The sequence below is a fragment of the Geotrypetes seraphini genome, chromosome 14, assembly GCF_902459505.1.
Source record: "Geotrypetes seraphini chromosome 14, aGeoSer1.1, whole genome shotgun sequence".
NCBI lineage: Eukaryota > Metazoa > Chordata > Amphibia > Gymnophiona > Dermophiidae > Geotrypetes > Geotrypetes seraphini.
In genome coordinates this window covers 35,527,793-35,551,498 of record NC_047097.1, presented here as the reverse complement: position 1 = coordinate 35,551,498, position 23,706 = coordinate 35,527,793, and the positions used below count along the sequence as shown (strand labels likewise).

Below are 23,706 nucleotides of genomic sequence, written 5' to 3'. Positions count from 1 at the left end.
CCAAGTAAGATACTTAAGATGAGCTGTAGACATTGGTTCAAATGGAGGCTTCATCAATTGAGCAAGAACAACATTGAGATCCCAAACCACTGGAGGCAGTTTGAGAGGAGGTTTGACATTGAAAAGTCCTTTCATAAATCTGGAAACCACCGGATGAGAAGAGAGGGGTTTCCCTTCAATAGGCTGATGGAAAGCAGCAATTGAACTGAGATGGACTCGGACCCATGTAGACTTGAGGCCAGAGATGGATAAGTGCAAAAGATAATCTAGAACAGAAGATAAGGAGGAATCTTGAGGCTCCTTATCATGAGAGATGCACCACATAGAAAATCTATTCCATTTTTGGTGGTAGCATTGCCTAGTGGCAGGCTTTCTAGAAGCCTCTAAAATGTCTCTTACAGGTTGAGAAAACTGAAGAGGAGTTATGTTGAGAGGTACCAAGCTGTCAGGTGTAGAGACTGCAGGTTGGGATGAAGTAGAGATCCCTGACTCTGTGTAAGCAGAGATGGAAAAACTGGTAGAGGGTATGGCTCCCTGCTGCTGAGTTGAAGTAGAAGGGAGTACCAAGGTTGTCTCGGCCATTGAGGAGCTATCAGAATCATGGTGACATGATCGTTCTTCAACTTGACAAGAGTCTTGAAAATGAGAGGGAATGGAGGGAATCCATATAGAAAAAGATTTGTCCATTCCGGTAGGAAAGCATTTGCCTTGAGGCGATGAGGAGAATATATCCTGGAGCAGAACTGGGGCAGTTTGTGGTTGTGGGGAGCTGCAAAGAGATCTATCTGAGGCGTTCCCCACTGCAAAAAATGAAGAGGCAAGGAATTGAGCGTCCATTCATGAGGTTGCAGAAGACGACTCAATTTGTCTGCGAAACAGTTTTTCGCCCCTTGGATGTAGACAGCTTTCAGGAAGGTGTTGTGGAGGATTGCCCAGTCCCAAACCTTCAGAGCTTCTTGACAAAGGGAGGGAGTTCCCGTCCCCCCCTGTTTTTGACATAGTACATGGCGACTTGGTTGTCCGTCCGAATGAGGACTACCTGGTCGTGAAGAAGATTTTGAAAAGCTTTGAGAGCATTGAAGATCGCTCCGAGTTCCAACAGATTGATGTGACACTGACGATCCGTACTGGTCCAGTGGCCTTGAGTACGGAGACCATCAAGATGAGCCCCACAAGCGTAGATCGAGGAACCTGTTGTGAGGACCTTCTGATGATGGGGCGTTTGAAACAGCAAGCCTCTGGAGAGATTGAAAGAGAGCATCCATCAGCAGAGAGACTGTCTCAACAAAGGAGTGACTGCAAGGTGTCGAGAGAGTGGGTTGCAAGCCAGGGCCCACAGAGGAATTCTGAGGTGGCAAAAGGAGTCACGTGTACTGTGGAGGCCATGTGACCTAGTAGTACCATCATGTGTCTCACTGAGATTGAAGAGTGGGAAGACAATGCATGACAGAGTTGAAGAAGAGCCTCCAGATGTTGTTGCGGATGGAATGCTCTTAGTTGGATAGTGTTCAGAACAGCTCCGATGAACTGTAGATTCTGAGAGGGCTGAAGTTGGGATTTGGGAAAGTTGATTTTGAATCCCAAGCTTTGTCGGAACCACATAGTTTGTTAGTCGCTACAATAACCCCCTGAGATGTTGAATCTTTGATGAGCCAGTCGTCTAGGTAAGGAAACACCTGGAGACCGTGGTTCCTTAGAGCTGCTGCTACCACCACCAGACACTTGGTGAACACTCTGGGAGATGAAGCCAGGCCAAAGGGTAGTAATGCAGATTCCCCACATGAAATCTGAAGTACTGACGGGAGGTCAGATAAATGGGGATTTGAGTATAAGCCTCCTTGAGATCCAGAGACCATAAACAATCGTTTTGATCTAGAAAGGGGTAAAGGGATGCCAGGGACAACATGCAAAATTTTTCTTTGACTAAAAATTTGTTGAGAGCCCTGAGATCCAAAATGGGTCTCAGATTGCCTGTCTTCTGCAGAACTAGGAAGTAACGGGAGTAAAAACCCCTGCTCTGCTGTTCCAAGGGAACTTCCTCGATGGCACAGAGACGAAGCAGAGCTTGCACTTCCTGAAGAAGAAAGGCAGTCTAGGATGGATGGGAAGGATACTCTCTTGAAGGAAACTCTGGTGGAACCTGAGTAAAAAGAAGAGAGTATCCTTCCCTGATTATTGACAGCACCCATAGGTCAGATTTTATGGGGGGAAGGAAGGACAGAGGCAGAACAATGGAAGTTATGCTCTGTTTTAGACAGTCGAAAAGGCTGCGAAGCCTTAAGTGCAGCAGAAGGCAAGGATTCTGTTGCTTCTGTTGCTGCGGTTTCTTGGGAGGTGCTCGAGTGTAAGGAGTCAACCTTGGAGTATAATGCCTCTGGAAAACCAGAGTAGGACGTGAAGGTTTTGCAGGAGCTGGCTTTGGCCTTGGCCTGACAATGGAAGCAAAAGATTTTTCATGTTCAGACAACTTCTTAGTGGCAGCCTCTATGGATTCATCAAAGAGGTCATTGCCCTGACAAGGAATGTTAGCCAGATGGTCCTGAAGATTAGGATCCATGTCAATGGTGCAATGCTAGGCCAAGCAGCACATTGCTACAGAAAAAGCAATGGCCCTAGCCGACAGCTCAAAGGCATCATAAGATGACTGGAGAAGATGCAATCTGAGCTGTGACAGAGTAGCAGTGACTTTTTGGAACTTGAAATGTCTATGTTAATCCATGTTCTTCAGAAAACATGGAAGAAGATCAATAAGAAACTTGATATAGATGGCGGCCAAACATGTCCATAGTCTTACTCTCCCTTCCAGAAGGAACTGTAGCATAGACCTTGGAAGAATGGGTTCTTTTCAAAGAGGACCCCAGATGAGGGATTGGTGAGATAATTGTGAATTCTCAAACCCTTTGCAATGCAGAGTGATATACCTTGAGTCCAATTTGCCTGGAACAGCAGGTATAGCATAAGGAGTCTCCAGACGTTTGAAAGCTTGAGACAAAAGCTTGTTAAGAGGAAGCTGAAGTAACTCTGCAGGAAGTTGAGGTAGATGCATGACCTTGAGATACTCCTTAGTGTATTTAGAATCAGCATCTAACTGAATTTCCAGATCATCAGCCATCTGAAGAAGGAAGGAGGAGAAAGACAGCTGATCCGCCAAAGCCTTGCCTCAAGAAGGGCTCGATGACATCGAGGCGCCTCGAGAGGAGAACAAAGGTGAAGCCTCTCTGGAGAAGTGACAATCCAAAGAATATGGAGACTTGGAGGAGGCAATGAAAGCAGCTGATTCCTAAGAATCTGGAAGGGGTGACCTCTAGCGAGGAGTTGGGTGCCTCGAAGAACTGGAAAGTCTAGAATGATGCCTAGGCGAAGAAGGCTGCTCTTTAGAAGAAGGTCTGCACTTTGATGGATGTCTCGATGAAGGCCTCGATCAGCAACAAGTAGGTCTCGAGGATCAAGGAGACTTCGCCCTATGTATGGAAACAGGCAACGCTGCTGGTGAATGGATAGGGCTCAAAGCTATATATCGAAACTTGGATCAAGAAATCTCAAAGCACTCCCAAAGACTCTTCTCCTTGTATGGAGTGTGCGGATTCCTGTCGAGACACTCGCAAAGACTCTGCTCCTAGTATGGAGTGTGCGGATTCCTGTGGAGACACTCCCAAAGACTCTGCTCCTTGTATGGAGTGTGCAGATTCCTGTGGAGACACTCCCAAAGACTCTGCTCCTTGTATGGAGTGTGCAGATTCCTGTCGAGACACTTCCAAAGACTCTGCTCCTTGTATGGAGTGTGCGGATTCCTGTCGAGACACTTGCATAGAATCTACTCCTTGCATAGTGTGAAGGTTCCAATCGAGACACTTGCAAAGAATCTACTCCTTGCACAGTACGTGAAGGTTCCAATCGAGACACTCACAAAGAATCTACTCCTTGCATAGAGTATGTAGATGCCAGACCAGACACTCACAAAGACTCTGTTCCTTGCATTGAGTGTGAAGCTTCAGCTCGAGGCACAAGCAGGGACTCGACCTCACGGGAGACTGCTGATTGCCCAGGCTGAATTACAGGAGGCATTATCGAGGCAAAATCATATTTGCTCAATAACTGAACAAATTGCTACTCCAACATGGTCTGGAGAGAAGCCTGCAAAGGTGGATCCGCATCTGAAACCGGACCACTTGCTGAGGCTAAAGGCTCCAAGGTGGCAGTGGACATGTGCTTGGACTTGGAGGTCTTGGAAAGCTTGATGACTACCGCAGGAACCTTCTGCTTAGGTATCTGACCTGAGGGGAGCTCAGGGGAAGATAAAGCAGGTGTACTCGAGGCTAAAGACGATCCAAACGAGGATGGTCTGATGAGGCTCGATGTCGGTGTGGTGGAAGGCGGGACCGAGGTAGCACTCGAAGTCGAGGGTGTCACCGAGGAGTTCATCCTGAAGAGTTTTTCCACTAAAACTCGACGACGTTTAAGGGCTTGAGGTTGAAGAGTAGCACAGCGCTCGCACGATTTTGGAGTAAGGGCAGGCCCAAGGCACTTGAGGCACCAGCAGTGTGGGTCTGTGAGAGAAATAGCACGCTGGCACTGGCTACACTTCTTGAAGCCCGTGACTGGCTGGGACATAGGAGGGAAGATAGCCACTGTGAAGTCGAAACCCGCAGGCTGTGGCCGCACAGCCTGGCCCACCAGTCAGTCACTGAAGAAAAAATTAAAATAAGTCTTTTTTTTTTTTTTTTTAAAAAGGAAAATAAAGAAAGTAACACAGTGATTCGAGACTAAAAAGAACACAAACCGCGGTGAGAGAAGGCATGAAGAAACAAAGTTTAGCGCAGAGTGTCAAAGACAGACTTCTCAGCTCCGCGGAAAACTGAGAACTGAGGAGACTCGCCCTGTGCTGGGCAGGAAGGCACTCGCGCATGCGCAGTGCCGCTGACTTGAAACTTCTACTTTTCTACAAGCAAGTCTGCTTGCGAGGTTGTCTGCATCTGGGCTCCGTGGATGATGTCATGATGTAGCTGCCTGCTTGTCCTGGGATAAAGAATAAAATGAAATAAAATAAAAGGATGTTTGGATTGGCTCGGGCACTGTTCGGCTCTGTTCCAAGTAAATCTTTGGTCCACATGCTTTCAAGAATTACAAAATTGAAAGGGATGGTTTAGACTTGAAAGCTACTGAGATTGTTTCTACTATATAAACAGCGTGACCTGATGAGGATGGGTGGAAAAGTGTTTGTTTACAAAGCCTGATATATCCTAGTTCCATGAAAAAGTCACAGCAGTTCACAAACCAAAAACTATGCCATCAAAAAATCAATTCAAAACTCGCCCCACCACAACCTTGTAAGGTGATCACCTTTTTTAATAATAATAATAATAACAATAACTTTATTTTTGTATACTGCCATACCCAGAAGAGTTCTAGGCGGTTCACATCAATTAAACAGAGTTACAAGTGGTTTACATCAATTGAGCGTGGTTACAAGCAATTCAATATCAAATTGATCAAAGTTGCCAGGGGAGGGTGAGGGAGAGGAGGTAGAGGGGAGAGGGGCTATTTAATTAGGAAGGGGCTATTTAGTTAGGAAGGGGCATTAGGATCCTGGTCTTGGAAGAGGCAAGTTTTGAGTAGTTTTCTAAAGCCGAGGTAGTTGGGGGTCTTGAGGGCCTTTTGGGATAACCATGGGTTTAGCTTGGTGGCTTGGAAGGCGAAGGTTTTGTCGAGGAATTTTTTAGAGTGGCAGAGTTTTAGGGAGGGGTAGGCGAAGAGTTGGATTCTCCGGGAGTCCTTGATGCTGTGATTCAGGGCGAAGTGAGGGATGATGTAGCTTGGGGATAAACCAAATATTGTTTTATAGCAGAAGCAAGCGAATTTGAATAGGACTCTGGGTTCTAATGGGAGCCAATGGAGTTTGTGGTAGAAAGGGGTGATGTGTTCCCATTTTAGTCAAGAGAAAAAAGCTAGTACAATATGATGGGTGTAGAGGGGAGATGGACTGTGCTGAGAAAGAAAGGATAGTATGATAGATTCTCACTTTAACCATAAAAATAAATAAATGTTTGTTTACTGGCAATTTTGCAAACTGAAAGGAATATGAGGACAAATGTAGTCATGCACTCAATATGACTTTTGATTTTCTGTGTGGCCTCCTCTATACGGGCTCTGAACTAATCACCTCATGTACAAGATATGTTAGAGAGATAGTCTTGAACGTTGGTGTCTAGGTTTGAGATTCTTAGCCATGCTTGTCTATGCATGGCAAATTGAGACAACAGAGGTTCAAGAGGTTATATCAAAAGCGTCAAATGTAAAACACACCATATATTTTTCTGATCTCTAGGAAATTGTTTATTAGATTTTGGTAAGAAGGGAGATGCTCCGATGGCATATACTGGTCACAGAGGGACATATTTTTGAATAAGAGATTTCAAATAAAATGTCATTTAAAAATTGTGGTTCAAAATCCTATTTGCCAGCATAGAACACTGGAACACTCGGATCCAAACTTATCCAGAGTTCTGTCTTCTCTCCCAGGGGAAATACGGACCTAAGTTCTGGTACTGTTTGCTCTCTTGAAGACGGAATCTATGACCAAAGACTGGTGCTGTAACTGCGGTCTGTCAAAGCCAGGGCAAGACTGGATCAGATAAAGTGTATCCAATTTGCGTGGAGCTATGGGGACACTAAGTGGAGATTCCCAGATTTTAAATAATGCCTCTTTCATGAGATTGTGGAGGGGAAGCTTTATGCGATCTCTAGGCCACTCATTGTAGTCAAGTGCATCCATGAGTTCTGCTCTCAGTTCTGTTTCAAACTCCATATTTATTGGGAGTACTTGCCCCATCTGTCTAATGAATCTTGTAAAGGACACTCTCTGGAGATGACCTGCAGTAAGGCAGTGGAGGAGATGGATCTGAAGGTACTCCATAAGACTCATCCACTGACAGCTCTGGACAGTCACTTGAAGAGGGTTCGTAGACAAAATCGCGCGAGACAACGGCGCGCAGACAACTGAGCGCAAGATTGACGGCGCGCTGAAGAAAAGCACTATTTTAAAGGGTTCCGACGGGGGGTGTTGGTGGGGAACCCTCCTATTTTACTTAACAGACATCATGCTGGCGTTGTGGGGGGTTTGGGAGGTTGTAACCCCCCTCATTATACTTGAAACCAAACTTTTTGCCTGTTTTTTAGGGAAAAAGTTCAGTTTTAAGTATAATGTGGGGGGTTACAACCCCCCAAACCCCCCACAACGCCAGCGCAATGTCTGTTAAGTAAAGTGGGGGGGTTCCCCCCCACATCCCCCATCGGAGCCCTTTAAAATAGTGCTTTTCTTCGGCGCGCCGTCAACCTTGCGCTCAGTTGTTGGCGCGCCATTGTCTCGCGTGATTTAGTCCCGTCACCCTAGAAGAGTGTAGAGATAAGTTAGTCATATTCAACTTCAGGCCTTGCAGAGTGAGACTGATGAGGGACGCATCGAGGAGTGTATTGCGAGAAGAATCAAGGTGAGCACTGGGATGATTGTCTTGATAAGTGTTGAGAGGAGCATTGAGAATGGGATGATGAACTATGCTTCCTCAATTACGATGCAGGCCTCAATACATATACTCTATGTCATAGCATCAGAGCTTGATGCCGCAATAGAGATTTTGTACATTGCTTGAACTTAGCTGAGGCTGAGAGTGTGGAAGCAGGAATTGGCAGAGTGTGCATTTGCAGCAGCTCAGCTAGCTCCTTCTGCAACAGAATGGGAAGCTGTTCCTGCAGAGATGTTGCCAGTACTGATATTGACAAGGGTAGATTAGGTGCTGGCATGCCTCAGAGGAGACACCAACTGTAAGGATGGTGATCTAGCATTGGTGCATTGATGCTGGGAATGCATCAGTGGCGATGACGCTTGGGACAATGCTGATGCCTGCCTTGAAGGGGAGAGATGTTTATGCTTCTTAGCTTCTTATAAGGCTCCGCCAATGATGGTGGAATTGATGAAGAGGAAGTGGAGTGTATCATCAAAGCTGTCAATTCCTGGCATCAAGCGATGTTGAATATTAGCAACAGAGTCCCCAGCCATAGTCGATGCAGTTGAAGTTGAACTGAAAAGTTTCTTGAATTGCAACATTCTGGCTTTAACCCTTTCAGGACCATAAGGATCGTAGGCCAATTTTTGTGGTTTTGACGACATTTTTATGGTAAAAAGGGCTTGCAGATGCCAAAAAATTGATTTTTTTTGTGAAATATCATTATATTTTTTTTTTTTTAAATCACACTTCTGGCTTATGGACAGTGTGGCAAGTGAATCTTCTCGTCAATCTGGCAACGACGCTAATGAATGAATGTCGGAACCAGTTTGTTTACATAAAGGCAGTATCATATGGAATCCGTACATATCAAATTTAGAACTGTAGACTATCCCAATCAAAATTTATAGGATTTTAAAGTTATGGGACAAATATGTCCCTTGGTCCTGAAAGGGTTTTAAGCAACCTCTTCTGCAAATGAGAGAAGAGTATGCAAGAAATATCCCGATGATCAGGACCTAGGCACTGGACACACCAGTTATGCAGATCCTGGCCTGAAAAGGCCTCATGGTAGAACATGAGGTCAAAGGACTCAATGGTCCAGGGAGGTCAAGCAGATGGTATACCGAAAATGAGTCTATGCTCCCAGTCTGAAAACAGGCTGAAAGGAGCCTGAAGGCCCAAAAATTAAAACCAATTAAAAAAAACAACATTTTTTTTGAATGGAACAAAAACAAGAGAAAATTATGATTGAAAGGGAAAAATATAAATGAGAAGGCACAAAACAGCAAAAGTTTGACATGCTTAGAGAGACTAAGAGCAGCTTCTCAGCTCCATGGAAAACTGAAGGTCCCATGAGCCGATGTTGGGTGGGAATGCACCAGCACACGCGTGGTATGAGTGGTCTTAAAGATTTAAAGTAAGCATATTTTTTGACTGTCCTAGTTGGAGTTCCATGGATGATGTCACCCATATGTTAAAATATACACCCTGCTTGCCTTCAGATAAACATCGTGTTTTGACATGCATCCTTATTCATACACTTGATGTAGATGTCTCTTCTGCTATAACAAATATTTTATCTACAGCATCATATTTTAGATTTCTCTCCTCCAGGAGGTTGATGCCATAAAGGCTTCATGCATATTTAGCTCAGGTTTTGCATACAATTTTATGTGCTACCATTGTGCCCTGTTAAAATGAGTTTTGCAATAAGCTAACTGTGTGCAAAAACTCATTTAAATCCTATGGTAGTGAAGGCATGAGATACAGAGAAATTCACAGAAGACACAGCTTAAGTGCAGAGTTTTCTAATGCTGAGGATTTAATGCAAGGTCTAAGGAGATATAAAAGATCAGACACTTCTACAGTCAGTATAACTGAAGATTTCATTACTGGTTTTTCTGTTAAAAAGTAAGCATGCAGGACACACTTTTTCTGGAAACAAAAGCAGGGAGGGAGATGAGCTGGAACAAAGAGTCAAGTACAGGACTGTTGACAAATGCAAAATATTAATGTGCAGATTAAGACTGGTTATGCACAAACTTGAATTTCCAACATGCGCCCATAATTTATTTGTATACAACTCCAAGAATTGATACTTATCATCTATATTACATAAGAACATAAGAAATAATAATAGCCTTACTGAGTCAGACCAATAGTCCATCAAGGCCAGTAGCCTGTTTTCATGGTGGCTAATCCAGGTCACTAGTACCTGGCCAAAACCCAAAGAGCAGCAACATTCCATGCTACCAATCCAGGGCAAGCCGTGGCTTGCCCCATATCTTTCTCAATAACTGACTATTGACTTTTCCTCCAGGAAACTGTCCTAACCCTTCTTAAAACCAGCTACGCTATCCACTCCTACCACAACCTCTGGCAATGCGTTCCAGAGCTTAACTATTCTCTGAGTGAAATGTTTTTTCCTCCTATTGGTTTTAAAAGTATTTTCCTGTAACTTCATTGAGTTTCCCTTAGTCTATCTCCTCTCAGCCATCTCTTTTCCAAGCTGAAGAGCCCTACCATTTTTAGTCTTTCCTCATATGAGAGGAGTTCCATCCCCTTTATCATCTTAGTTGCTCTTCTTTGAACCTTTTCTAGTGCCGCTATATCTTTCTTGAGATATGGAGACCAGAATTGAATGCAATATTCCAGGTGAGGTCGCACCATGGAGTGATACAGAGGCATTATAACAGTCTCAGTCTTGTTAACCATCCCTTTTTAAAAATATTTCCTAGCATCTTGTTTGCTTTTTTGGCTGCCGCTTTACATTGGGCGGAAGGTTTCATTGTATTGTCTACAATAACACCCAGATCCTTTTCTTGGGTGCTAACCTCCAAGGTAGACCCTAGCATCTGTTAACTGTGATTTGGGTTATTCTTCTCAATGTGCATCACTTTGAATTTGTCCACATTAAATTTCATCTGCCACTTGGATGTCCAGTCTTCCAGTTTCCTAAGATCTGCCTGCAATTTTTCACACTCTGCAGGCATTTTAACAACTTTGAACAGTTTAGTGTCATCTGCAAATTTAATCACCTCTATTGTTATTCCAATTTCCAGATCATTTATAAATAAGTTAAATAGCACTGGTCCAGTACAGATCCTTGCAGCACTCCACTGTTTACTCTCCTCCATTGAGAAAAATGACTATTTAACCCTACCCTCTGTTTTCTATCCAATAACCAATTCCCAATCCACAACTGAACTTTGTCACCTATCCCACTACTCTTTAATTTTCTCAGGAGTCTCTCATGAGGAATTTTGTGAAAAGCTTTCTGAAAATCTTGATAAACTACATCAACCGGCTCACCTTTATCCACACTTTTATTCACACCTTCAAAGAAGTTAAGCAAATTGGTGAGGCAAGATCTCCCTCGGCTGACACCATGCTGACTCTGTCTCATCATTAAATCATGCTTGTCTATGTGTTCCACAATTTTATTTTTTATAATTGTTTCTACCATTTTGCCCAGCACTGAAGTCAGGCTTACCAGTCTGTAGTTCCCTGGATCTTCCCTGGAACCTTTTAAAAAATTAGAATAACATTGGCCACCCTCCAATCTTCAGGTACTATAGACAATTTTAGCGAGAGGTTACAGATCACTAACAGCAGGACAGCAATTTTATGATCAAGTTCTTTTAGTACCCTGGGATGTATGCCATCCGGTCCAGGTGATTTATCACTTTTTAACTTGCCGATTTGGCTTAGTACATCTTCCAGATTCACCCTTGAAAACCATTTCTAGTTCAGGTAGATCTTTTACATCTTCTGTAAAGACCAAAGCAAAGAATTCATTCAATCCCTCCGCTATGGCCTTATCCTCCTTGAAGCACCCCTTTTGCTCCTGGATTATTCAATGCTCCCACGGATTCCCTCACAAGTTTTCTGCTTCTGATATACCTAAAACACTTCTTAAGAGTTTTTGCCTTTTTGGCAAATTTCTCTTCATATTCTTTCTTAGCTTTCTTTATCAATGCTTTGCATCTAACTTGCCAGTGCTTGTGTCTCCTCTTATTTTCTTCATTCGGGTCCTTTCTCCATTCTTTAAAGAATGATTTTTTCACTTTCTTTTGCAACGTCACTCCTGGTATCAGCTCAAATTTGATCACGTTATGATCACTGTTTCTTAATGGACCCAACATAGTTAGCTCCTGTACTATGCCTTGCATTACACAAGGACCAAATCTAAAATAGCTCCCCCTCTTGTCGGTTCCTAGACCAGTTGCTCCAAGAAGCAGTCATTTATGATGTCTAGGAATTTTACCTCCCTAGCACTCCCCGATGTAACATTTAACCAGTCAATGTTGGGGTAATTGAAATCAAAACTATAACAAACCCTGCTCCAAACTAAGCAATGAACAGGCAGCTTCCTAGTAGTCACCAAGAATTCATTAAACAGGCCAATATAGCCAGACAAAAAGAAGTGGAGAAAAAAAACCTCAGTTAATCTTCATATGGTTAAAAAACTCCACTTCAAAAAAAATATAACTTCCCCTTTTTTTAACCAATAGGGAGGAGTATCAGTGCAACAAACAGTACAGTCTTTCAATGAATTCAAAAAATTAGGTGACACAAAGCATAGGAAACACCATATATGGCAAAATTCCAATGCTGTAACTGTATTAGTAATTCAGACATCTGATTCTCTGCTGGGGTTTTCACCAATGCAATCTTCATCACTCCCCACAAGCGGAGTCTACAAAGACCCGACAAGGAAATCATCGTTTTGCAATTTACTGCGTCAGGGGTATTTCAAAAAGAGTGTCCAAAATCAGTACAGCAGTATGTCGTAATTCTCAATAATGGCATTGAATTACAACATGCGGCCCAGGCTCTAACAAGCACAGTATCCTGTTTCCAAAGTCTGAAAGTATCCCAGCCCCAGGGATAAACAGTGCTTTTTCCAGGTTTAACACAATGGTTTACGGATGTTTCCTCCAGGAGTCTGTCCAAACGTTTTTAAAACCCAGTTATATTAACTGCTTTTACCACTTGCTCCAGCAATGAGTTTCAGAGCTTAATTATGCATTTAGTGAAAAAAATATTTCATCCTATTTGTTTTAAATGTGCTAATATATAACTTAATGGAGTGATCCTTAATCTTTGTACTTCTTGAAAGATTAAACAATCTATTAGCTTTTACTTGTTCCCCTTCATTAGGATTTTATAGACCTCTATCTTGTCTCTCCTTAGTTATCTCTTCTTCAAGCTGAAGAGCCCTAGCCTTCCTAATATTACCTCATATGAAAGTTGTTCTAGCCCTTTAATCATTTTGGTCACCCTTCTCTGTGGCTCTTACAATCCCATTATATCTTTGAGATGCAGCAACCAAAATTGCAGACAATATTCAAGGTATGCTTGCATCATGGAGGAATACAAAGACATTAAGAAATTATTTTATTTATTCTATATTCCTTTCCTAATAATTCCTACTATTCTGCTTTTTGCCACCACCACATTATTTTTTGGCTACCACAACACACCAAGCAAAAAATTTAAATATATTGTCCATGATTACACCTAGATCTTTTCTTCAGGTGTGACTCCTAATATGGAATCTAACTCATATTTTTTGTCAGGTACTTGACACTTGGATTGGCCTCCGCAAAGATGGGATACTGGGCTGGATGGACCACTGCTCTGACCCAGTAAGGCTATTCTTATGTTCAGTGATAATTTGGATTGCTATTCCCAATGAGTCTCATACTGCACTTGTCCAAATGAAATTTCAGCAGCCACTTGGATGCCCAGTCTTCCAAGGTCCTCCAGCAATTTCTCATAGGCCATATGCAGTTAAACAACTTTGAATAAAAGTGTGTCTTACTCATTCCCATTTCCATAAGAACATAAGAAGTTGCCTCCACCAGGATGAGACCAGAGCTCCATCGCGCCCAGTGGTCCGCACCCGCGGCGGCCCATCAGGTCCATGACCTGTCAAGTGTTCCCTGCCTCATCTTAAAAAACCTATCATTACTTCTATCCGTATCCCTCAATCCCCTTATCCTTCAGGAATTTATCCAAACCTTCTTTGAATCCCTGTAGTGTCTTCTGCCCTATCACAACCTCCGGGAGTGCGTTCCATTAGTCCACCACTCTCTGGGTGAAGAAGAACTTCCTGGCATTGGTTCTAAACCTATCCCCTTTCAGTTTCTCCGAGTGCCCCCTTGTACTTGTTGTTCCCCACAGTCTGAAGAATCTGTCCCTGTCTACCTTATCTATGCCTTTCAGGATCTTGAAAGTTTATATCATGTCTCCTCTAAGTCTCCTCTTTTCCAGGGAGAACAGCCCCAGCTGTTCTAGCCTGTCGGCATATGAAAGGTTTTCCATACCTCTTATCATTTTTGTCGCTCTTCTCTGGACCCCCTCAAGCATTGCCATGTCCTTCTTGAGGTACGGTGACCAATACTGGACACAGTACTCCAGATGCGGGCGCACCATTGCACGATACAGTGGCATAATGACTTCCTTTGTCCTGGTCGTGATACCCTTCTTGATGATACCCAGCATTCTGTTTGCTTTCTTTGAGCCTATCGCGCATTGTGCCGATGCTTTCATTGTTGTATCCACCAGCACACCCAGGTCTCTTTCAAGGGTACTTACCCCTAGCAATGTTCCCCCCATTGTATAGCTGAACATCGGGTTCTTTTTCCCAACATGCATGACCTTGCATTTCTCTATATTAAAACACATCTGCCACTTTTTGGCCCACTCTTCCAGTTTCGTTAGGTCCCTTTGCAGGTCTTCACAGTCTTCCGTGGTTCTAACCCTGCTGCAGAGTTTGGTGTCATCTGCAAATTTGATAACCTCACATTTCGTCCCTGTCTCCAGATCGTTTATAAATATATTGAACAGGAGCGGTCCGAACACCGACCCCTGCGGAACTCCGCTCGTGACCTGTTGCCAGTCTGAGTATTTGCCCTTCACTCCAACCCTCTGTTCCATCGGTATACATCCCCCTCCACTCCGTGGTTCCACAGCTTCTTAAGCAGCCGTTTGTGGGGTACCATGTCGAAAGCTTTTTGGAAGTTGAGGTAAATGATGTCTATGGGTTCCCCTTTGTCTATCTGGATGTTTATTCCCTCAAAGAAGTGTAGTAAGTTTGTGAGGCAAGACCTTCCCTTGCAGAAGCCATGTTGGCTCGCCCTCAGCTGCCCATTTTTTTCTATGTGCTCGCAGATGCTGTCCTTAATCAGTGCTTTCATCATCTTACCCGGAACCGAAGTCAAGCTCACCGGCCTGTAGTTTCCCAGGTCACCTCTTGATCCTTTCTTAAAGACAGGCGTGACATTTGCTATTTTCCAGTCCTCCGGGATCTCCCCAGTTTTCAATGATAGGTTACATATTTGTCGGAGTGTTTCCGCTATTTCCTTTCTCAGTTCTTTTAATACCCTTGGGTGGATTCCATTCAGGCCCGGTGATTTGTCGCTTTTCAATCTATCTATCTGTCGTAGGACGTCCTCATGGCTTACCTCTATTCGCTCCAGCTTTTCATCTAGATCCCCACTTATGATCTCCTCAGGTTCTGGTACATTGGATGTGTCCTCGCTCGTGAAGACCGATGAGAAGAACTTGTTTAACCTGTCTGCTACCTCTTTTTCCTCCTTTACCACTCCCTTTCTGTTTCCATCATCCAACGGTCCCCTTCCTCCCTCGCCGGTTGCCTCCCCTTCACGTACCTAAAGAACGGTTTGAAGTTTCTCGCCTCCCGGCCAGCTTCTCTTCTTGTTTTCCTAACCACTCGGTGACACTCTTTCTGGTGATTTTTGTGTTCCTTCCGGTTTTCCTCAGTTTGGTCCTTTTTCCATTCTCTGAATGATGATTTCTTGTCGCTTATCGCCTTCTTCACTTCCTTTGTTATCCACACAATCAGGGCCAGCCTGTAATATGGAGTTGAGAGAGTGTAACCTAAAAGGTTTTTCAGTAATGTAACATCCCTGGACCCATTGTGAATTTTGTGAAAAATGTACAAAAACACAAAACATTCATCAATTATAAACTCTCCAGTGTACTGTGTGTAATAAAATGCTACAAAATCCTAAATAGTAAAGTTCAACTTCCAAAATTATGTCCTCCTTCAATGTTCAATCAATATGAGAAATATGTCCAAACTTTAAAGAACAGTTGCTGACAGTTCATTTATTCCTGCCACAATATTGTCCATGCCAATCAAATTGGCTCCGTTTCGGAGGATCTCAGCCTCCTTCGTCTGGAGCTAAAGCATAGATTTCTCCGATTCAGAAGAGAACTGAAATGTAACAAGTTGATTTCCATAAGAAAATGGCGCTTCGGCGTACCCTTCGTTTCAGAGCCCCGTAGAGCTTTTCAATCTGATCGGCATAGACAATATTGTGGCAGGAATAAATGGACTGTCAGCAATTGTGAGATAAATACTCTTTTGTTCTTTAAAGTTGGACATATTTTTCATATTGATTGAACATTGAAGGAGGACATAATTTTGGAAGTTGAACTTTACCATTTAGGATTTTGTAGCATTTTATTACACTACTGAAAAACCTTTTGGGTTACACTCTCTCAACTCCATATTACAGGCTGGCCCTGGTTGTGAGTTGTGTAAACTGAGGACCCATCACTAAAATTTAATTAATTAATTCAACTATTGATTATTATTATTTAATTTTTGATATTCATTCTCTATGGTGATCTCCCAGTGTATTTGTTATTTATAGGAGGAATTTTTCTTACTTAAGGTCTTGAGAATGACATGGGAACAAATTTGTCCCCATCCCCGCGGGATCTATCTCCATTTCTGTCCCATCCCCACAAGCTGTGTCTTCATCTGCACAAGCCTCGAACACTTATGATTTTAAAGAGTTTGAGGCATATGCAGATGACAGCAGAGCTTGCAGGGATGGATCACAGTCAGAACTTTCAGGGACAGACAGGAATAGAGATAGATTCTGCAGGGACAGGGACAAATTTGCCCCTGTGTCATTCTCTAGAGGTCCTATTCAAACAGGCTAAAAACCCACCTTTTAAAACTTAAACAGATGAATCAGAGGTTATATCAAGGCTGTTTTAATCATTCACAAAACTAAAATAAACAAAACAAAACCTCCCTATTGGCTTACTTGTCCTGTTTGTCTTGAATAAACTGTAAACTCTGTTGAGCAAGGAAGATCTCTTAAATGTTTGTGTATAGTGCTCTATACATCTACCAGTGCTATAAAAATAGTAAGCAGTAGTAGTAATTTTCAGCTGCTAATTTTATTGCTTAGTTAACTGATCCAAAGTTGTTTGAACATTATTCTCTGAAGCCAGCATTATTCATGAGGAAAGCTGAGTTAGAGCCTATAAAGTTTGCTGTATTCTGCACCTTTACAGAAATGTAGCTAGCTACTTCATAAAGTTGCTTCAACATCTAAAAAGAATCTTCACTGAAACTGTGAAGATACCTCAGGTCCACAATTTTTGTCCGAAATTCTTGCTAAATTTTCTAGGATACAAGAAAATCTTTTTTTTAAGGGGTGCAGAAAATATCCACGGCTTATCCGCGAGGGTTCTGTCAGTCTTCCTGCTTCAGAAATAAGAGGCACCAAGGAACCCTCAGTTAACCTGTAACCCGTTCTGAGCTCATTGCGGAGAATGGGATAGAAAACCAATTAAATAAAGAAAGAAAAGTCCCACATGATATCACATACAGCTTCAAGGAAGGAAAGGAAAATATAAAGGAAAACCTAAGTCTGAAATATGTGCTTGATTCATTGTATATTTCAATATACCCAACATAAATGATGCAGAGATGATACTTTCAGAAGTCTGAAAAAGTAAACACAAGTTTGCAGTCTACAATATTTTTGCAGTCCCAAAATATTGGGAGTCACATTAGACACACATTTGCCGAATATAGTGGTAAAAAAGTGTTTCCTGACATTATTGAAATTAAAGACCATCAAAAAAATACTTCGACCCATTATCATTTAGATTACTAGTGCAATCACTAGTGCTTTCTACACTGGACTATTGCAATATCGTTTATATGGGTATACCCCCCAAAAAACAGTGAGGAAACTTAGAATTGTTCAGAACACAGTGGTCCGCTTGATATTTGGATTGGAAAAAAGCGACCATGTCAGCCCCTACTACAGACTGCTGCACTGGCTGCCAGTCGAGGCACGAATAATATTCAAGTTCTCTTGCATATATTTCAAGCTGGTTTGGGGACTAGCTCCTACATACTTGCTATCTCACTTCATATTATACAGCCCTATAAGACAAACCAGAAACTGCAATCTATTTGCATATCCAAGCATTACCGGTGTAAATACAAAACCTTTCTGGATAGAACTTTTATGTACCAAGCAAACAAACAAAAACACTGGCTAGACAACTACATTGATGGAGCTAGACTGACCTATGACGCTTTTAGAAAAGTCATAAAAACTGCCTTATTCGACAGATATATCACTTAAACAGTAACTACACCAAACACTAAATCCAATTCTATTATTTCTAATATGTCCCCTCTGAAATTCTTAACAAACTGTAAGTTATATTGTAATTCGCTGCATTTTAAGATTCTGCATACTGTAATTTCACTGACTATCTGCATATTGTAACTCACTGATTATCCAGCTCTCTTCAATGTGAACTGCCTAGAAGTCTATATGGCAGTATAGAAGAATAAATTTATTATTATTATTATTACAGGGGGATATTACACAGTATTAGCTTTTTAGTATACATGTTTAAAGCCTATAGCCTGGCTGCCCTGAGTAGGCCCACTCTTACTATTAGAAGCTAAGCAGGGTTGGACCTGGCTTGTACATGGATGGGAGACCTTCTGGGAACCAATACTAAATACGTAGGGTCCAGAGAGAAAACACTCAACCATACAAAATACCTCTCTGTAAACATTTTGCAACACCGGGCAGGAGGGGGAGGGAGGCCGATGAGGTAGTTTCCCTTTCCTGTGCAGCTAAAGCACAGTTACTTACCGTAACAGTTGTTATCCAGGGTCAGCAGGCAGATATTCCCACACATGGGTGACGTCACCGACGGAGCCCCGCAGCGGACAGCCTCGAAAGCAAACTTGCTTGAAGATCTCGATCTTTCGAGCACTGTACCGCGCATGCGCGCGTGCCTTCCCGCCTGAACTAGGGGGCGCATCTCCTGAGAGGATCCTCAGTTCAGATACCTAGCCAAGAAGCCAACCAGGGGAGGTGGGAGGGTTGTGGGAATATCTGCCTGCTGTCCCTGGATAACAACTGTTACGGTAAGTAACTGTGCTTTATCCCAGGACAAGCAGGCAGCATATTCCCACACATGGGTGACCTCCAAGCTAAGTAAAAAGGGATGGAGGGAAGTTGGCAATTTACGAAAAAAGATTTTGCAAAACAGATTGGCCAAAGTGGCCATCCCTCCTGGATAAGGAATCCAGACAATAATGAGAGGTGAAAGTATGAACCGAGGACCAAGTGGCAGCTTTGCAGATTTCCTCAATGGGAGTTGATCGAAGGAAAGCTACAGATGCCGCCATAGCTCTAACTTTGTGGCCCGTCACTCGACCTTGCAGAGGAAGACCAGCCTGAGTGTAGCAGAAAGAAATACAAGCAGCCATCCAGTTGGAGATTGTGCGTTTTGATATAGGACGTCCCAACTTGTTTGGATCAAATGAGATGAAAAGTTGAGGAGATGTTCTGTGAAGTTGAGTGCGTTGGAGGTAGAAAGCCAAAGCACCCGTCTTTTTGGGAACTAGAAAATAACGGGAGTAGAATCCCAAGTTCCTTTGGGAAAGAGGAACTTCCTCCACAACTCGTAGGAGAAGCAGAGCTCGAGCTTCTTGGAGAAGAAGGGGAAGATGCGACTGATTGGAAGGACACTCTCTTGGATGGCGATCTGGAGGCACCTGAAGGAGCCGAAGAGAGTATCCCTCTCGTAGGATGGTAAGCACCCAGAGATCTGATGTAATGAGCTCCCACTGGTGATAAAATGTGGAAAGGCGACCCCCTATGGAGAGGGGAGAATTTGGAAACAGAGAAATTTGAATGCTCATGTCGAGATTGTCAAAAAGACTGAGCAGGCTTGGTGGCAGCAGGAGTCTGAGATTTTTGTTGTCGCTGTTGTTGAGGAGGACGAGGAGGAGGAGGTCTTGAAAAAGCAGGAGTCGTTTTCTGAGGATAACGACGTGGAGTCTGTTTGAAACCTCTAGTTGGTGCAGGTTTAGGTTTTGGTCGAATGAGGGAAGCAAAAGAGCGTTCATGTTCTGAAAGACGCTTGGTAGCTGCCTCAATAGAGTCATCAAATAATTCATTTCCCTGACAAGGTAGATTTGCCAATCTATCTTGAAGGTTGGGATCCATGTCCACAATACATAACCATGCTAAACGACGCATGGCTACAGCAAAGGCCGATACTCGAGACGAGAGTTCAAATGCATCATATGAGGCTTGTAACATGAAGAGTCGTAATTGAGAAAGAGTCTTAAGGATGAGTTTAAATTCTGAAAGACGAGTGGTAGAGATATCCGGGTAAAAAGATGGTAAAATCTTCAGAAAATGGTTGAAGTAGGACGTAAAGATGTAGCTGTAATTAAGAACTCTATTTGCCATCATAGAGTTTTGGTATAAACGGCGACCAAACTTATCCATGGTACGACCTTCTCTACCTGGAGGAACTGAAGCATAGATTTTGGAAGGATGTGCTTTCTTTAAAGAGGATTCTACTACCAGGGATTGATGAGATAGTTGAGACTTTTCATAACCTTTACATGGAACTGTTCGATAACGGGATTCCAATTTAGATGGAATGGCAGTGATGGAATAAGGAGTCTCCATATTACGAACAAAGGTTTGTTTCAGAACAGGAGTCATAGGTAATCTGAGGGACTCTTTCGGTGGATGAGGAAGCTCCATATCTGCTAAATATTCAGGAGTATATTTAGAATCTGAATGAAGATCCAGTTTGAGAGCATGTCCCATATCAAAAATAAATTTGGCAAAAGAAATGGATTTGGAATCAGACGCTTCCTCAGGAGATACACTGCGAGATTTAGGAAGAGCTGAGTATGAGGGAGAAGCCTCTCTAGAATATGGTGAAAGTGGTTCTGAGTCTAGACGTAGAGTCACAGAAGAAGCTGCACTGTGAGGTGGAGTAAGAGAATGTTTTCTCTTCAGGCTCCTGGATGGAGAATTACCAGGTGTACGTGGTACAGAATGAGTCGAGGTCTGTGGTGAACTGTCTCGACGGGGTGGCTTCGATGGTGGAGGCTTCGGTCGAGAAGGACTTCGAGTCGATGCGCGATGGTGTCGAGATCTGTGCTTCTGCTTTGAAGAATGAGGCAGAGAAGTCTCGGTATCCAATGCCGAAGACTCCCTCCGAAGCTTGGGAGCAATAGGTCTCGAATGCTTTGACCGGTGCTTCGGAGGAGGCGAGTCTGGAGAAGAATCAGACGAAGAAATTTTCTTCGGTGTCCTGGATCGGCCTCGAGATACTGGAAGCTCTGGTTGTGTGACAGGCTGATCAGTCCGAGGCAAGGTCGAGGACGGGACCAATTGAGCCACTAAGGAGGAAATCTGAGTGGTGAGTATAGATTTCAGCATGTCCTCCAGCATCGGCACCGAGACAGAAGATTCTGACCTCGTAGGTGCAGCAGTACGCTCCGAAGAGGGCGACCTCGAAGGTGAGTATTCCCTTATCTTGGAGGTACGCTTGGAAGATGGACGTGCAGAGGAGTCTGGTGGCTTCTTGGGTATGGTACCTGAAAGAGAACCCGGAAACTTACCCCCCATAGAAGACTTCGCAGATGGCACCGTCTTCGAGGGAACCGAAGCAGGTAAGGTCGAGGCCTTCGAGACCGAAGCTCCAGCCGGAGCCTGGGTCGAAGCCTTCGAGACCGTAGTCGTCGATGTCGTCGGATTCGAAGCCTTCGAGACCGGGGCAGCCGCCGAGGTCGAAGCAGCATCCGAAGGTTGCTCCATGTCTCCGAAAAGTTGAAAAAATTGAGCGCACCGGCGTCGAAAAGCCCGTGGAGTAAGAGTGAAACAACGGTGACAATCTTCTGGGGAATGAGTGAGACCCAGGCACTGTAGACAGCGGCAGTGAGGATCGGTGACCGAAATCACACGATTACACTGGCGACAACGTTTGAACCCGGTAAGAGGCCGGGACATGGAAAAATTAAAGTCCGTGTCGAATGAAAGGAGCAAATGGGCCTAGGCCCAAGGCTCACTGGCCGGACACGAAATCAAAGAAACAACTGAAACTTTTTTATTTTTATTTTTTTTAAGAAAAGAAAAAGAAATAGGAGAGCACAGCGACCGAACTTAACTGAAAGAAAAGAAACAGCCACGGTGAAGAGAAGGCAATGCTGCAGAGATGTAGAAAAACGTGTCTTCTTGTCTCCGCGGAATTAAACGAACTGAGGATCCTCTCAGGAGATGCGCCCCCTAGTTCGGGCGGGAAGGCACGCGCGCATGCGCGGTACAGTGCTCGAAAGATCGAGATCTTCAAGCAAGTTTGCTATCGAGGCTGTCCGCTGCGGGGCTCCGTCGGTGACGTCACCCATGTGTGGGAATATGCTGCCTGCTTGTCCTGGGATAATGAGCAAATTGCTGGCAGCGCACGTGGATCTGAGGCCCCTCCTCTTAGCATAAAATATTGCATTGCATTTAAGTTGTGATTGGGCTTGTGTTGGAACATTGAACACTTGTCTACATTATAAGCTATAGAGACCTTCTGGGAACACCAGGTGTTGTACACTGAGGGGCCCTATGTTGGGCAGCAGTGACATAGCAGAGCAGCACACTGCACAGGAAAAGGCAATGGCAAACCACTCCTGTACTCTGTTGTGAAACTTCAGATGGTAGATTCCTCACTGTGCATATTGCCATGAGTCAGTGGCTGACTCGGTGGCATAATCCATCTGTCCATTCATGTTTCATCTCTTTTCCTTCTTCTGCAAGCTGAGCTGGAATTAGAGCTATGATCAATTTTAAAGAACTTTCATTTGAAGGTTATCTGGGATCTCCTTTCCCCTTCATTTCATAACCCCACCCAACTCACCCATTTTTGCCACAGTCCTCCACTAGGGTCCATGAGCCTGCAATCTTTATAGAATCCTGCAGTCATCTGTCCTAAATCCAACCACCAAGTGTCACCATTGTACAATGACCATGACCTCCCTCTCTCCCACTTACATTAACCTCAACCAATTGTGGGAGTGAAAAACCTGAGTTCAAGATTCAACCAGGGTCCCCACCACTACCACTGAACCATCCAGCCAGAAATTCTGCCTGTGTTTCTCAATATTTAACTCCTTTAATTTTTACCCTTTTGGAGCAGGTAACCCCTCTTACACCCATGGTTCAGTCCTGCCTCTTATTTCTGTCTGATCATGACTGGACAATAACCTTCAAAATGTTCCTATAAGTCTATTTAGCTTTACAGCGTGCAGCCTGGTGCTTTATCAGAGGAACCTGTTAAAGCCATAATTTAATTTGCAGAAAAATCTGAATTTGAACTCTTTTTGGTAGGTGTATTTTCCCAGCGTTGCTATTCATAGCTAAGCTCTTCAATGAAAGGAACGTAGGTCTCCCATTGTTTCTGTTGTAGCACATGTAGAACACCCAAGCTAATTTTATTCAAGTAGAGAGATTCTTTTGACACTTGCACGGTTAGGTACCTTATCTGCTGACAATTATTGCTACTCAGTTACCTGCCGAGCCCTGAAAGATGGGGCTAGGAACATAAGTTAATGCCTGTAAAATCTCTCCCCAAGGCGGTATGCTTTTACAACTGCTTTTTAATTTGCAGTTTATTGGCTCCTCTGTCTAATTCTAACAAGATATTCAATTGAAATGAGTTAGACAGCACCTAGAATCTCAGCCTTGAAACTATGCGCCTGTGCCAACTGCCACTTGCAGTAACCTGAAAAGTACAAGAGTGAGAAATAGACCAGAGGCCCAGCAGAACCAGATCTAGCCCTCATTCAGATAGCTGTGTACCTAGAGAATATCTTAGCCTGCATTATTTAAAATAATTCTGCAAGTGAGATTAACTTTTAATTATTATATTAGATACCTCCCTCCTCTCATGCTTCCCAAATATGTTTCTCTCCTATTTCTAATGTAATTCTTGCCCATTTCTTCTTGTTCCAGTATGTCTGTTTGTCTCCGTTTGTGAAAATGGTGGTCTCTTATTTCCCTTGGCCAAAACAGAAATGGATTTAATGTAAAAGTCCTTG

General features: G+C 43.4%; 1 protein-coding gene across 2 annotated transcripts in view; it reads right to left on the bottom strand.

The window, feature by feature from the left end:
• Nucleotides 1-23,706, bottom strand: part of RORA (RAR related orphan receptor A) — a 264,003-nt gene that overhangs the window by 113,638 nt on the left and 126,659 nt on the right. The window lies entirely within an intron of this gene.